This window comes from Bombina bombina, chromosome 3, assembly GCF_027579735.1.
Source record: "Bombina bombina isolate aBomBom1 chromosome 3, aBomBom1.pri, whole genome shotgun sequence".
NCBI lineage: Eukaryota > Metazoa > Chordata > Amphibia > Anura > Bombinatoridae > Bombina > Bombina bombina.
Window position 1 is genome coordinate 209,314,016 of NC_069501.1, and position 17,370 is coordinate 209,331,385.

At 41.2% G+C, this 17,370-nt stretch overlaps 1 protein-coding gene across 6 annotated transcripts in view; it reads left to right on the forward strand.

The window, feature by feature from the left end:
- Positions 1-17,370, forward strand: part of NCOR1 (nuclear receptor corepressor 1) — a 1,077,134-nt gene that overhangs the window by 65,053 nt on the left and 994,711 nt on the right. The gene's annotated exons all lie outside the window — the stretch shown is intronic.

Consider the following 17,370-nt stretch of genomic DNA (forward strand, 5'->3'; position numbering starts at 1 on the left):
TAGCAATGATGGAAGTATCAAGGATAATTCGCTGGGCAGAGTCTCACTCTTGCCACCTGTCAGCAATCCACATCCCGGGAGTGGAGAACTGGGAGGCGGATTTCTTGAGTCGCCAGACTTTTCATCCGGGGGAGTGGGAACTTCATCCGGAGGTCTTTGCCCAAATACTTCGACGTTGGGGCAAACCAGAGATAGATCTCATGGCGTCTCGCCAGAACGCCAAACTTCCTCGCTACGGGTCCAGATCCAGGGATCCGGGAGCGGTTCTGATAGATGCTTTGACAGCACCTTGGAACTTCGGGATGGCTTATGTGTTTCCACCCTTCCCGCTGCTTCCTCGTTTGATTGCCAAAATCAAACAGGAGAGAGCATCAGTAATTCTAATAGCGCCTGCATGGCCACGCAGGACTTGGTATGCAGATCTAGTGGACATGTCATCCTGTCCGCCTTGGTCTCTACCTCTAAGACAGGACCTTCTGATACAGGGTCCATTCAAACATCAAAATCTAACTTCTCTGAAGCTGACTGCTTGGAAATTGAACGCTTGATTTTATCAAAACGTGGTTTTTCTGAGTCGGTTATTGATACCCTGATACAGGCTAGGAAGCCTGTTACCAGAAGGATTTACCATAAAATATGGCGGAAATACCTATACTGGTGCGAATCCAAAGGTTACTCCTGGAGTAAGGTTAGGATCGCTAGGATATTGTCTTTTCTACAAGAAGGTTTAGAAAAGGGTTTATCAGCTAGTTCATTAAAGGGACAGATTTCAGCTCTGTCCATCTTGTTACACAGGCGTCTGTCAGAAAATCCAGACGTCCAGGCCTTTTGTCAGGCTTTAGCTAGGATCAAGCCTGTGTTTAAAGCTGTTGCTCCGCCATGGAGTTTAAACTTAGTTCTTAACGTTTTACAGGGTGTTCCGTTTGAACCCCTTCATTCCATTGATATAAAATTGTTATCTTGGAAAGTTCTGTTTTTAGTGGCTATTTCCTCGGCTCGAAGAGTCTCTGAGTTATCAGCCTTACATTGTGATTCCCCTTATCTGATTTTTCACTCAGACAAGGTAGTTCTGCGTACTAAACCTGGGTTCTTACCTAAGGTAGTCACTAACAGGAACATCAATCAAGAGATTGTTGTTCCATCCTTGTGTCCAAATCCTTCTTCAAAGAAGGAACGTCTTCTACACAATCTGGATGTAGTTCGTGCCCTCAAGTTCTACTTGCAGGCAACTAAAGATTTTCGCCAAACTTCTTCCCTGTTTGTCGTTTATTCTGGACAGAGGAGAGGTCAAAAAGCTTCTGCTACCTCTCTCTCTTTTTGGCTTCGTAGCATAATACGTTTAGCCTATGAGACTGCTGGACAGCAGCCTCCTGAGAGAATTACAGTTCACTCCACTAGAGCTGTGGCTTCCACTTGGGCCTTTAAGAATGAGGCCTCTGTTGAACAGATTTGCAAGGCTGCAACTTGGTCTTCGCTTCATACTTTTTCCAAATTTTACAAATTTGACACTTTTGCTTCTTCGGAGGCTATTTTTGGGAGAAAGGTTCTTCAGGCAGTGGTTCCTTCTGTATAATGAGCCTGCCTATCCCTCCCGTCATCCGTGTACTTTTGCTTTGGTATTGGTATCCCAGAAGTAATGATGACCCGTGGACTGATCACACATAACAGAAGAAAACATAATTTATGCTTACCTGATAAATTCCTTTCTTCTGTTGTGTGATCAGTCCACGGCCCGCCCTGTTTTAAGGCAGGTAAATATCTTTTAAATTATACTCCAGTCACCACTTCACCCTTGGTTACTCCTTTCTCGTTGATTCTTGGTCGAATGACTGGGACTGACGTAGGGGGGAGGAGCTATATACAGCTCTGCTGGGTGAATCCTCTTGCATTTCCTGTTGGGGAGGAGTTATATCCCAGAAGTAATGATGACCCGTGGACTGATCACACAACAGAAGAAAGGAATTTATCAGGTAAGCATAAATTATGTTACATATGCAACAATGTGGTTACAATGATTCCATATACTTAACACAGTGTTTCGACATATATGAGTTGTAGATATATTTATTGTTCAATAGGCAAATTTAGATTGCATAGGTAAGTTATTTAAACTAGGTAAGAAAAAAGGAAACAATTCAATTAAGTGAATGAGAAAATACAATGAACATTTCAAATGGATGTATAAATGTATATTCATATGTACATGATTCCTGCAGAAACGTAAATTGTTGTGTCAGTGATTATCGGGCTCTTGAAATGACCTTCTGTTCAAGTCAAAGTAATAGGAGAAGGCATCTGGCTTGTCAGCTAAGGGTAGTCAGTGAATATGCATTTAAGAAGTGGATGTTCGGGTGGTGGTTTTGGGTGTGGGGGTTGTCTGATTGATATTCCTCCCACAAAAAATATATCGAGTCATAGTCGGCTACTTGTTTGTTACGAGTAAAGCGATATTTTTCTAGTTGAAGAGATTGGGTGGTTGTTTCTCTCCAGACCTGGATAGATGGAAGTGTATTGCATTTCCAGTTTTTGGGAATTAGTCGTTTTGCTGAGTTTGTCATGATGGTCAGTAGGGCTAGTCGGAGTTTGCAAGTTATTTTGGTAAATTTATTAAAGATGAAAAACCAGATGTCGAGCCTGAGACTTAGAGATAGAACTTTTTCGAATTCGACTCTGATAGCTTCCCAATATGTTTGGGCTGTTGGGCACGTCCACCAGATATGTGTGGGAGTGCCAATGTTGTGGCAACCTCTCCAACACTCCGGTGAGTGTGTGGGGAAAATGGTGTGAAGTCGGTGAGGTGTATAGTACCATCTATATAGTAACTTAACATTCATTTCCATTACATAAATGGATGAGGAGGATTTTGTCATGCAAGAGAAGATTTTTTGCCATTCCTTAGGGGTTTGTGTAATGCCTATCTCTGTTTCCCACTTTTGCGTGTATGAGGGGAGAGATGTGCTGCTCGGTTGCGTAAGTAATTGGTATGTAAAAGATAGAAAGCCCCTGTGTAGGGTGTCATAGATGCAGCTGCTTTCGTAACCCGTATGGGGGCGAAAAAGTAATAGCTTATGTGGATGTTTGACAAGGAAGTCTGTTAGTTGCTGGTATTTAAACCATTCTATATGTATTTTGTCCAGGATGGGGGCCAGTTCGGTTAAGGGTTTGATTTTCCCGTTTTGAATGACTAAGGCAGGGAGAGGAGTTTATAATGTGAGGTGTTTGAGATGTTTGTGTGGGGAATGGTATTGGAGAATCTGGATTTTCGCAAAGGGGTGTTAGTGGGGAGGGTACAGTTGAGATATGGTTATGTTGTTTTATGGATGTATCCCATAGTTTTAAAGTTTCTCTAGTGATTATTGGTAGATATGTAGGTAAGTTTCTTTTGGAGGGATGTAGCCAGCACTTGCTGCCAAGATGTGAAGTATTCGATAACGAGTGCTCTAGAAGAACCCATTCTTTGTGAACTGAATGTCTGCACCAATGTATTATTCTGGTGTAGAAGCTAGCCAGTCTATATTGGGTAAGGTTTGGGATCCCAAGGCCGCCCAGTTCTTTGGAGCGATAAAGGGTGGCAGTAGCTATCCGAGGTCTTTTGTGTTGCCATATATAGGAGATGAACAATTTTTGAAGATTGTGTATCACAGATTTGGGGATTGGGATCGGTAGTGTTTGGAAGAGGTATAGTAATTTGGGGAGAAGAATCATTTTGACTGAATTAATTCTGCCTAACCATGAGAGTGGTTTATTGTTCCAGGAGCGCAGTATATTTTGGATTGAATCGGCTATGGCTTTATAATTGGTGTCCAGTGTGACTTGTGTGTGGTGGGAGATATATACACCGAGGTATTTTATAGCGCGCGGTTGTATGCGAAAGTGAGCGAGTGCTTGTATGGCAGTGATTTCCTCCGTCTGTAGTCCAAGTGGGAGCAATTCTGATTTGGTAATATTTATTTTGAAGTTTGAAAAATTGCCGTATTGGTGTATTGTTTGAATGAGGGGGGGAAGTGAGTTTTGAGGTCGTGTTAGTGTGAGAAAGAGGTCATCAGCGTATAAGGTAGCTTTATATTCCTGGTGAGCAATTTTGAACCCCTGTATGTCCGTGTTGTGTCTAATATGTGATGCTAGGACCTCCATTGCAAGGATAAATAATATAGGGGAGAGGGGGCATCCCTGTCTCGTTCCGTTTGTGATTGAAAATGATTGGGACAAGGTATTGTTCAACTTTATTTTGGCTTGGGGACTGTTATAAAGGGAGAATATTTTTCCAGTGAAGGTCGAGTCGAAGCCAAATTGGGTAAGTGTCTCTTTCAGAAATTGCCAGTTTAGCCTATCAAAGGCTTTCTCCGCGTCCATAGAAATGAACGCGGAGGGGATATGGTTGTGAACTGCATGTTCCATTAGTAATAGAATTTTGGTCGTATTATCTTTAGCTTCTCTAAGAGGAGTGAAACCTGCCTGATTAATATGTACAATTGTTGGGAGTATTAGGTTGATGCGGGTGGCTAATATTTTAGCGTAAAGTTTGATATCTATGTTAAGGAGGGAGATTGGGCGAAAGTTAGCGGGCGTTGTAGGGGGTTTACCTGGTTTTGGGATCACTACTACTTGCGCTTCTAGCATGGATTGGGGGAACGGGTTAGTGTCCGTTACCTCGTTGAATAATTGAGTGAGATAAGGGGATAGTTGAGAAGAGAAGGTGTGATAGTACTTTCCAGTGAAACCGTCTGGCCCTGGGCTTTTCCCATTGTTAAGTGATTTTATGGCCGTAGTTAGTTCAATTTGGGTAATGGGTTTGTTAAGGGTGTTAAGTTGATCAGTTGTTATAGTGGGTAGATGTGCGCTGGAAATATAAGAGATCAGAGCTGGGGTAGGGCCTTGAGAGGGTGCATTTCTTTGAATATTATATAAGGTGGAATAATAGTCATGAAAGGATTGTAGAATTTCTTTAGTAGTTTTTAGGGTGTGGGGACAATTAGGTGTTTGTAATTCGTTAATATAAGATTTCAATCTCTTTTTTTTTCAAGGCTCTTGCTAATAACTTGCCTGACCTATTGCTTTCATAATAAAACATGCTGTTAGTTTCTGCGCAAAGTGTCTGGTATTCTATTTGTAGGAAACCGTCTAATGCTTGTTTAGCGTTTTGTAAGTCAGTCAGTATATCAGGGTTTGTAGGGGATTGTTTATGGGCCAGATCCAGTCGGGCAAAGTTGTTTGATAGCTCATTATATTGCTGTCGATGTAATTTTTGGAAATGAGCCTTTAATTTAATTAATTCGCCCCTGAGCACGCACTTATGTGCTTCCCATATTGTATATTTGTTGGCCGTTGAGGGGATATTCAATCTAAAATATTCTTCAATGGTACTAGTAAGTTTCTTAATTGTGTCTGGATTGTTAAGAAGGGAGTTGTCTAGTTTCCACGTATATGATGTTAGTGGGGTGTTTGTCCATGATATGGTTAGTTTTACCGCTGAATGGTCTGACCATGATGTGGGGGAAATAACGCATCTGTTGACTAAGGCTAGGGCAGGTTGATTGGTGAAAATGTAATCTATGCGACTATATGTTCTGTTAGGATGGGAGAAAAAGGTATAGTCTCGGGTGTCCTGGTGGATAAAACGCCAAGTGTCGTGGAGGTTAAGGTTTCTCAAACCTGTCCATAATACATTAGTGACTTTTTTTGATATCGCTATTGTAGGATTGGAGCTATCCTTAGTAGGGTGAATGGGAACATTAAAATCCCCTGCAACAAAGATGGGTCCTTTTGCAATGTCTATAATGCGGTTAAATATTTGTTTAAAGAAAGGGGTTTGTTTTACATTTGGGGCGTAAATATTTACCAGGGTAATAGGTCTACCATAAAGTAGACCTACTAGGCCGAGAAAACGGCCCTCAGTGTCTCTAGAGGTTTGGATATGGGTGAAGGGGAGAGACTTATGCAGTAGAATACTGACTCCACCTCTTTTTGAGGTGTTGGAGCTGTGATAGTGAGTGGTGAATGTTTTCCCAAAATATTTGGGCACTTTGTTGTTTTTAAAATGAGTCTCTTGTAGGAATAAGATGTCTACCTGTCTTTTTGAAAGGTCTGAAAGGGCTTTAGATCGTTTGTGGGGTGAGTTGAGTCCCTTAGCATATGATTCTTAAATTTTTTAAGTGTGTTTGGATAAGGTTTTATTTGCAAGTTCATTAATCGGTCAAATTTCATAAGTGTCAGAAGATTTCGGAGTAGTTCCTTAGGAAGGGTATCTACCCTTCGATATGGGACTGGAGTTTTAAGTAGTCTTGTCAGCCTCTCAGTGAGAGCATTGATGAAAGTTAATGAGGATAAATGTGAAGATATAGGAGCACCAACGGCTTACTACTAGACTAAATAGTATTAAAAGATCAATGAGCAAAGTAAAATATACGTGGAACTGAGTGAGGTTAAATCTAAAACCAAATATTTAATGTAGATAATCTAATAACAGATCAATATAACTGATCAATTAGGTGAAACATGTAATAACAAATAAATGCATACAGGATTATGCTAATATCCACCTATTACGAGGTGTAGAGGGCAATGACCAATTATGCAGTGTTAAAAGTTAAACAATGCTAAAACAATGATAGTAAAATAATACTAAAACAATATAAGTATATATGCAAAGTGTGGATAAAAATGTGTAATAAAGATCAACAGTAGACTCCCTACTGGAGCAAGGTATCCAATCAAAAAGTGAATTGAATAGATAGTACACGTGTACAAAAAATTGAAAAGAATATGAATAAATTAGATAATAATAAGTGTCAGTTAAGTGGCAAAAAGGGCCAATTAAGGTGATGAAAAAATAGTCCTAAATAAAGTCCTAATGATATCCTTGAAAGCGACCAAAAGAATCCTTAAAGCAAGATCCCAGGTGATGCTGAAAACAATGTGAGGTGTGGAACTAGGTGATGCGTGGCCTTCAGTATAAAGATTACCTGTAAAAGTAAATAAAAAACAAATGCAAAAACAGCTACACAAAAAGAGTCTAATAGGAAATAGACTCACCAGGGAAGAATAAAAGCCTCCTTATATTCAGGTCTACGCGTTTCGGCCTGTGAAAAGGGCCTTTTTCAAGACATAAGGAGTATAAGGATAGACGTTATAAATCATCTATCACCCAATCAAATTAGAGGGAGAATTGCCGCCAAAAAAAATAGCATCCACGTGCGTCACGTATGTGATGCTGTGGTTCCGGCAAAAGTACTTTACGGACATAAGTCATATCCGGTCTGTGTTTCCGGTTTTGCGCAATATTGTTACTTCCGGTTATGGGATATTAAACGTATCTATATTGGTTAAGGGTAAATATTGCCTAAAGAGGAATTAATGGTTAGGATCACAATTTTAAAAGTGACAACCGAAATGGTTATATAACCATTAGCTAGTAACTGAATATAGTGTTAAAAAAGGGGGGAAATCCTGAAGGGATATATGCATGAGTATTATACATTATATATAAATATATATAATGCTCATTATAAAAAAGCTGTTTTTTTTTTAAATGTTTTTATTTATATAAAGTTACCTAGTTATGGAGGATTCTGATGTTTTTTTAAGAGGATGAGACCTCTACAACTGAATTCGATACCTAGCAATGAGGGTAGCATTTCGGGTTTGGTAGTGGGCGGAGGCCCACTACTTCTCGCTATTAGCGATCCACTCTCCGGTGGTGGTGGTTATCCGGTCGGATGTTCTTTAGAGACATTCCCCTTATCTAGGGATAAGGTCTTCATCCGAGGGGTTTCGGATATTTTACTCTGGAAGGGGACGCCGGATGAAAATCTTAGTGCATCCCGTTTTAATACCTAGTTACCCACAGATGGGTTGTGGTTCGGGATCCTCAGACGGAGCTAATGGATGTATTAGCGGGGCCTTGGAAGTTCAATGCAATTTTCCTTTTTCTGCCATATCACTCCTTCCTCGAGTGGTGGCTCAAACCTTGCAGTAGCAGAAGTCAGTGGTGCTGCTTTCTCCTTCGCGTCCGAGAATTGTGGTTCACGGTTTTTCAGTGGGGACGTCGTCTTCCCCTCCATGAGGGTTGGCCCCTTTGCTTCATCAGATCTTAATTCTCTGAGGCAGATGTCATAGAGATTACGCTTGGTTTTAGCCAGGAGAGAGTTTCTGAGAGATTAAGCTCCTCTCCTTCAAGCGCGTAAGCTGGTTCCTCGTCATCTATCTTATGGTGTAGAGGACTTCCTTCGATGAAGAGCGTGGTTGGTCCTGGCTCTCTATTAAGCAGGCCAGAACTCTTTCCTTCCTCCAGGATGGTCTGGAAAAGGGCCTCTTAGTTTCCTTGTGGTGACTGTTTTGGCCCTGTCTGTTACAATCCAGAGGCTCGCTGAGCTTCCGGATGTATAGTTTTTGGTTAGGGATCTGACTATGATCAGGCCGAGTTGTTGATCGATGTTCCCCCTTGGAGCTTAGATCTTGTTCTTTAGTTTTTTTGCTTTGGGCTACTTTGAGCCTATGCATGCGGTTGACATTAGTTATTATCTTGGAAGATTCCTTCCGCCTAAATATTGCTTCTGTGTACAGAAGTTTCTGAGATTGCGTACTTTCAATGCGACCCTCCTTATCTAATGTTTCACGATAATAGGGCTGTTCTTCAAACCTAGTTCAGATTTTTTTCCTAAAGTCGTGTCAATTCGCTACTTCAATCAAGTGATTGTGGTTACCTTTCTTACGTTCTATTCCTTCTTCTTAAAGGAAAAGTTTACCACACGACATGGATTTGTACCTTGAGGTTTTATCTTAAGGCTACTTAGCAATGGATACATTTTTTCTCTTTATCTGTCTGGGAAGCATAAGGGTCGGTAGGCATCTTCGACTTCCTTATCTGTTAGTTGAGGAATATTATCCGCTTGGCATATTAGACAGCGGGACACAAGCCTCCTCAGGATTATGGCTCACTCTATGAGAGCAGTGTCGTCCTTTTTAAGCCTTTAAGATGAGGTCTCTATGGATCAGACTTGTAGGGCGGCTACCTAGGCCTCCTTACATTATTTTAAATTTTTTTATTTTAACAAAATTTGCTTCTGTGGAAGCAGCTTTCAGGAGGAAGAGTTTTGTAGGCTGTGGTGCCCTCTTCTTTTTACCCTCTCATTAACATTCAGTGTCCTCTGGAGCTTGGGTATAATTTTCCCACAAGTAAGGAATGCAGCTGTGGACTCTCCCTGTATTAAGAAGGAAAACATAAATTATGCTTACCTGATAATTTCCTTCTGTACAGGGAGAGTCCACAGCTCCTGCCTGTGTTCTCCGATCGGCAGCCCTAAATTTTAGTTTGTTCTCCTGGCACCTTTTTCACCCTGATATTTCTCCTACTGTTCCTTGTTCTCTCGGCAGAATGACTGGGGGATGAGGGAAGTGGGGCGGGGGGGGGGGGGGGGGAGGGGAAGAGGTATTTAAGCTTTTGGCTGGGGTGTCTTTGCCTCCTCCTGGTGGCCAGGTTCAGTATTTCCCACAAGTAAGGAATGCAGCTGTGGACTCTCTCTGTACAGAAGGAAAGGAAATGAACAGCTAAGCATAATTTGTTTTCCCTGTGACCCTCATCATATTTTCCACCAATATAAAGCTGTTTTTATATTATATTTTCTATTTTTTTTACCAAAGGTTGTCTCTTCTGATAATCGGTCAAGAGATTGTAGTCCTTTCATTTGGCCTAATCCTCATAATTCAAGGGAAAGACTTCATAATTTAATGTAGTGAGAGTTTAAAAATGTTATCTTGTAGCTTTGAAGGATTTTAAACAATCTTCTAATCTGTTCATTCTTTTTTTGGATCCTTGTTAAGACCAAAAGGCTGTTACTTTCTAGCTTCTTGGTTAAAACGTCTGAGTCAAGTTTACCTGGAGGCAGATTTTCCTCCACCTGTAATTTGGAGACAACAAGCAGGTGACCTTCAATAATCTACCCCCTCTCATTGAGAGGTATAATAGTTCGATAGTAAGTACTTATATTGCAGAAAACAGAAATTTAGACATGTCTTAAGTTTTAGGCTACTCAAACAGATCTTAGGCAAGAAGCACTCTGTAAAAACAATATCCCCCCCCCCCCCCCCGATGGTGACCACCTCTTACTCTGTTAAATGCATTAGAGTGCCTGTTGAATAACTCATATGAACGTTTTTTTTTATAGATTTGGATGCAGATTTACATTAGCAAAAATACTTCTAGTAAAAGCTATTACTGTTTTTCTGCAGCATATGCACATATCCGGTGTGGCCCTATGCACCTTTATTCAAACACCACACCACAGAGAGTCATTAATGGGCCTGTATGACACACATTTTGCCGTTAGAAGCAATACACACCACTGCCAGCTCTCTGAGAAGGTGTGATGTTTGAATACTGGTGCACAGGCCCTCACAGGATATGTGCGTATGCTGAAGAAAAACCTACTTTTACTTAAAAGCATTTTTGCTTATGGAAGTATATTGCATAAATGATTATATTTAAAATTGAAATGCATTTATGCTGGGGCATTTGGGTTTATATTGCCTAATTCTGTTTTTTATTTATGGTATGGGGTAAATCTATTTTGTATATACACAAAAAGAGAAGTGCTCAACCTAGGAACGAACAATAGCGTAATAGCTTGTTTCTTTTACAAGATATCACGAGTCCACTGATTTCATCCTTATGGGATATTGCCTCCTGGTCAGCAGGAGGAGGCAAAGAGCACCACAGCAGAACTGTATATATAGCTCCTCCCTTACCTCCCCCCCCCCAGTCATTCTCTTTGCCTGTGTTAGTGATAGGAAGAGGTAAAGTGAGGTGTTAGTTTAGATTCTTCAATCAAATTATTTTTAAATGGTACCAGTGTGTGCTATTTTTCTCAGGGCTAAAGCTTCAGGCTTTTCAGCAATGGACTGGGGAGATTTTCATTCTTTCTACGCTCCCATATTGATGGCTATCCTGCTGATGGTCTTAGCAGATATTATCTAAGACCCTGTTTGTCCCCACAGATGTGCTGGAGGTGAGCAAAAAGGAACATCTTCATTGTGTGGGACAGCTTCATACTGCGTTCAGCATTGAGGTATGTACAGTCATTTATTTCTGAGGAGACTGAAGTATCTCAGAACAGACTGGCACTTATTCCCTGTACAGGGAAGGGGTAATCATTTTGCACAGGGTCAAGTTATGTGCATAAGTATCCCCTTTTTATTTTGATAATCAGTGGCCTAATAAAGGGTTAACCGGTAGCTATGTTTTATTATGGGCTTGACGCTGGGAGATTGTGGCAGCAGCAAAGTGTTTTATCTTTGGCGAAGCGTACGACTATTCCTATCGAGGATAGTTGTGCTTTCAAAGACCCCATGGATAAGAAGTTGGAGGGTCTTCTCAAAAAACTCTATGTTCATCAGGGGTTTTTATTGCAACCGGCGGCTTGCATTGTAACAGTCACGACTGCGGCTTCCTTTTTGTTTGACACTCTAGAAGAGTCTCTTAGAACTGAGACCTCTTTAGAGGAAATACAAGACAGAATTAAGGCGCTGAAGCTAGCTAATTCTTTTATTACGGATGCTTCCTTTCAGATAACCAAATTAGCTGCTAAGAGTTCGGGATTCTCCATCTTAGCACGAAGAGCTTTATGGTTAAAATCTTGGTCTGCGGATGTGTCCTCTAAATCTAAGCTTTTGGCTATTCCTTTCAAGGGAAAGACCCTATTCGGACCTGATTTGAAAGAAATAATTTCTGATATTACGGGAGGTAAGGGTCATCTCCTCTCTCAAGACAAAACATCTAAGCAAATGGGACGGCAGAGTAATTTTCGTTCCTTTCGTAATGTCAAAGGAGTTCCCCCTTCCTCTTCTGCTAAACAGGAAGGGAATTATTCTCAAGCCAAGCTCACCTGGAGACCCAACCAGGCTTGGAACAAGGGTAAACAGCCCAAGAAGCCCTCTGCTGCTCCCAAGACAGCATGAAGGGGCGGCCCCCAATCCGGGACCGGGTCTAGTTGGGGGCAGACTTTCTCTCTTTGTCCAGGCCTGGATAAGAGACGTTCAGGACCCTTGGACTCTAGAAATTGTGTCTCAAGGGTATCAGTTGGAGTTCAAAAATTCCTTCCCAAGGTGAAGGTTTCTTCTTTCACGATTGTCTGTAGACCAGATAAAAAGAGAGGTGTTCTTACGTTGTGTAAAAGACCTCTCCACTATGGGAGTAATTTGTCCCGTTCCAATACAGGAACAGGGGCAGGGGTTTTACTCAAATCTTTTTGTGGTTCCCAAAAAAGAGGGAACGTTCCGACCCATTTTAGATCTCAAGAGTCTAAACAAGTTTCTCAGAGTTCCATCCTTCAAGATGGAGACTATTCGGACAATTCTTCCATTGATCCAGGAGGGTCAATATGACTACCGTGGACTTAAAGGATGCATATCTTCATATTCCTATCCACAGAGATCATCGCCAGTTCCTGAGGTTTGCCTTTCTGGACAAACGTTTTCAGTTTGTGGCCCTTCCTTTTGGGCTGGCCACGGCACCCAGGATCTTCACAAAGGTTCTAGGGTCTCAGCTGACGGTTCTCAGGCCGCGGGGCATTGCAGTGGCGCCTTATCTGGACGATATTCTGATCCAGGCGTCGTCTTATCAGCTGACAAAGTCTCATACCGACATTGTTCTATCCTTTCTATGGACTCACGGGTGGAAGGTGAATCTAGAAACGAGTTCACTAATTCCACAGACAAGGGTTCCTTTCCTGGGAACTCTAATAGACTCTATATACATGAAAATCTTCTTGACGGAAGTCAGAAAGTTAAAGATTCTGAATACATGCCGATTCCTTCAGTCCATTCCTCGGCCATCAGTGGCTCAGTGCATGGAGGTAATTGGATTGATGGTGGCGGCAATGGACATCATTCCGTTTGCTTGTTTTCATCTTAGACCTCTACAACTGAGCATGCTCAGACAGGGGAATGGAGATTTTTGTCTCCTCAGATAGATCTGGATCAGGAGACAAGAGACTCTCTTCTTTGGTGGTTGTCGCCAGATCATCTGTCCCAAGGGACGTGCTTCCGCAGACCCTCATGGGTGATAGTGACAACGGACGCCAGTCTACTAGGATAGGGTGCAGTCTGGAATTCCCTGAAGGCTCAGGGTGTGTGGACTCGGTCGGAGACTCTACTTCCAATCAATATTCTGGAGTTGAGAGCGATATTCAATGCGCTTCAGACTTGGCCTCTGTTGGCTTTGGCCAAATTCATCCGATTTCAGTCGGACAACATCACGACTGTGGCTTACATCAATCATCAGGGAGGAACAAGGAGTTCCTTAGCGATGACAGAATTATCCAAGGTAATTCGGTGGGCAGAGGCTCACTCTTGTTATCTGTCAGCAATCTACATCCCAGGAGTGGAAAACTGGGAAGCGGATTTTCTTTTACAAAGATATGACGAGTCCACGGATTTCATCCTTACTTGTGGGATATTAACCTCCTGCTAACAGGAAGTGGCAAAGTGCACCACAGCAGAGTTGTATATACTTTTGCTTCTTCTGAGGCTATTTTTGGGAGAAAGGTTCTTCAAGCAGTGGTGCCTTCCGTTTAGGTTCCTGTCTTGTCCCTCCCTTTCATCCGTGTCTTATTGCTTTGGTATTGGTTTCCTACAAGTAAGGATGAAATCCGTGGACTCGTCATATCTTTGTAAAAGAAAACTAAATTTATGCTTACCTGATAAATTACTTTCTTTTACGATATGACGAGTCCACGGCCCTCCCTGTTATTTTAAGACTGGTTTATTTTATTTTTTGAAAACTTCAGTCACCTCTGCACCTTTTTAGCCTTTCCTTTTCTCTTCCTATAACCGTCGGCCGAATGACTGAGGGTGGAGGGGAAGGGGAGGGGCTATATATACAGCTCTGCTGTGGTGCTCTTTGCCACTTCCTGTTAATATCCCACAAGTAAGGATGAAATCTGTGGACTCGTCATATCGTAAAAGAAAGTAATTTATCAGGTAACCATAAATTTAGTTTTTTGAGCAGACAGACGTTTCATCCGGGGAATGGGAACTCCATCCGGAGGTCTTTGCTACCCTGATTCTCAGATGGGGCAGACCGGAGCTGGATCTTATGGCATCTCGTCAGAATGCCAAGCTCCCGAGATACGGATCCAGGTCCAGGGATCCTCAGGCCGAACTAATAGATGCCTTGGCAGTGCCTTGGTCGTTCAACCTAGCTTATGCGTTTCCACCGTTTGCTCTCCTTCCCTGGGTGATAGCTTGGATCAAACAGGAGGGGGCTTCGGTGTTTCTCATCGCTCCTGTGTGGCATCGCTGGACTTGGTATGCTGATCTGGTGGACATGTCCTCTCTGCCACCGTGGAAGCTTCCATTGAGGCAGGACCTTCTCATTCAGGGACCCTTCCATCATCCGAATCTAGTTTCTCTGCAGCTGATTGCTTGGAGATTGAACGCTTGATGTTATCTAAGCGAGGGTTCTCTGATTCGGTCATTGATACCTTGATCCAGGCACGTAAGCCTGTTACTAGAAATATTTACCATAAGATATGGCGTAAATATTTTTTTTGGTGTTATTCCAAGAGCTACTCATGGAGTAAGATTAGGATTCCTAGGATTTTATCTTTTCTCAAAGAAGGATTGGAGAAAGGGTTATCAGCAAGTTCCTTAAAGGGACATATTTCTGCTTTATCTGTTTTGCTACACAAACGTCTGGCAGATATTCCGGATGTTCAATCTTTTTGTCAGGCTCTGACTAGAATCAGGCCTGTGTTTAGACCTATTGCTCCTCCTTGGAGTTTGAATTTAGTTCTTAAGGTTCTTCAAGGGGTTCCGTTTGAACCTATGCTTTCTATAGATATTAAATTGTTATCTTGGAAAGTTTTTTATTTTTGGTTGCTATTTCTTCTGCTCGCAGAGTGTCTGAGCTTTCAGCATTACAATGTGATTCTCCTTACCTTATTTTTCATTCCGATAAGGTAGTGTTACGTACCAAACCTGGTTTTCTTCCTATGGTTGATTCCAACAAAAATATTAATCAGTAAATTATTCCTTCATTGTGTCCTAATCCTTCAACTAAGAAGGAGCGTCTGTTACATAACTTGGACATGGTCCGTGCCCTGAAGTTTTATTTACAGACGACTAAAGAATTTCGTCAATCATCTTCATTATTTGTTGTTTTTTCTGGAAAACGTAGGGGTCAGAAAGCTACGGCTACCTCTTTCTTTTTGGCTGAAGAGTATCATCCGTTTTGCATATGAGACTGCTGGACAGCAGCCTCCTGAAAGAATTTCGGCTCATTCTACTAGGGCTGTGGCTTCCTCATGGACATTTAAAAATGATGCTTCTGTTGAACAGATTTGCAAGGCTGCAACTTGGTTGTCTTGTTACACTTTTTCCAAATTTGATACCTTTTGCCTTGTCCGAGACAATGTTTTTGGGAGAAAGGTTCTCCAGGCAGTGGTGCCTTCCGTTTAGGTTCCTGTCTTGTCCCTCCTTTTTCATCCGTGTCCTATAGCTTTGGTATTGTATCCCATAAGTAAGGATGAAATCCGTGGACTCGTCATATCTTTTAAAAGAAAAGGAAATTTATGCTTACCTGATAAATTTATTTCTTTTACGATATGACGAGTCCACGGCCCACCCTGTCATTTTCTAAGACAGGTCTTTATTTTTGTTAAACTTCAGTCACCTCTGCACCTTTTGGCTTTTCCTTTCTCTTCCTAACTTCAGTCGAATGACTGGAGTGGGAGGGAAAGGAGGAGCTATATATAAAGCTCTGCTGTGGTGCTCTTTGCCGCCTCCTGCTGACCAGGAGGCGATATCCTACAAGTAATGATGAAATCCGTGCAGACTTGTCATATCGTAAAAGAAATACATTTATCAGGTAAGCATAAATTTCCTTTTTATGTCTATTTACCACCCTTGGAGCAGCCTCTCTCCCCCCCCACCCCCAACATGTGCCTTTCACAGAGAAGAACTTTCCTGTAGTACATCAGTCTGTCCCTGACTAAACTGTACAATCCAGTCCCAAAATACCAGGCAGCCACTTTCTGAACATGACAAAAAGACAAAACCCCAGACCTACGTTTCGACTTTGTATGTGCCTCATCAGTGAGGTGCAGCCATATCTCTCTAGGCAGATTGAGCAACGGGTAAACGTCTGGTTTCCAGCATCAAAATCTATCTTGCCATGTTTGATTTTTTTTTATTTAACTTTTCATTCCTTTTTAGTGATGCATATGGCATGTAACTTAATAACCTTACATCCTCCTTAGTAACTTCTAAAAGTAGATCCCAATATGCATGTCAAGTTGTTATTTGTTTAACCCATATGTTTATAATCCGTTTGGTAGAATTGTATACAGATTTATAGAGATTGACCCTCTACATATAGCCAATTTGGTCATTTACCCATGTTTGTGCTTATTTATATTTTAATTAATCTACTTTGATTTTATTTTTTATTGTGCTTCATACGCATCTTCATAGCCAAGTACAATGATCTGTATTCTACATCTATTTCTTTAGGAAAATCTAAGAGTAACCCCCTTCTAAATAATCCTCCTGTTGCATGAGAGGTCCAAGAGAGTCCAACCGTCCAGATAATTCAGCACCATTGTATTATGATTGTGTGCGCTGTAAGACTCTGCACTACGGACCCAATCAAAATGTAAAATGTAGGAAGCAGCAGCACATATATTAATTAATGCTTTATTTAGCAAAACTGAATCAAAACATATATGTGCTGCTTCTTCTTACTTTTTACAGGTCCAAGGGGTCCTCAACTTGTTTTTTCTTGTGTTTTTTTCTTTCTCACAAGCCATCTCTTATCTCAGAGCATTTTTACAGTTTTTCACAGTTAGACAGCGCTAGTTCATTTGTGTCATACAGATAACATTGTGCTCACTCCTGTGGAGTTATTTGAGTCCACACTGGCTAAAATGCAAGTCTGTCAAAAGAACTGAGATAAGGGGTCAGTCTGCAGAGGCTTAGATAGATACAAGGTAATCACAGAGGTAAATAGTGTATTAATATAAGTGTTGGTTATGCAAAACTGGGGAATGGGTAATAAAGGGATTATCTATTTTTAAACAATAACTATTTTCATGTGGGCTGTCCCTTTTTAATATTTAATTTACTGATATTCCATTTACTATGGGTTGTAACATGCATCTATTTTTATGTATCCTGTACATGTGTATTTCGATAATTTGCTCTCAATAAAAATAATAAAGAAGAAAAAGGCAAAACTATCCTTTCTAATCCATTCATCTATTTTGTAAGGTCTAAATCCATTTTTTTTCTTCTTTCTTTTCATACTGGATAAAAATAAATGGGCACTTTTAACCCCCCAAAATGCATGAACCTAAGTCAAGTCCTCTCAACCAATAA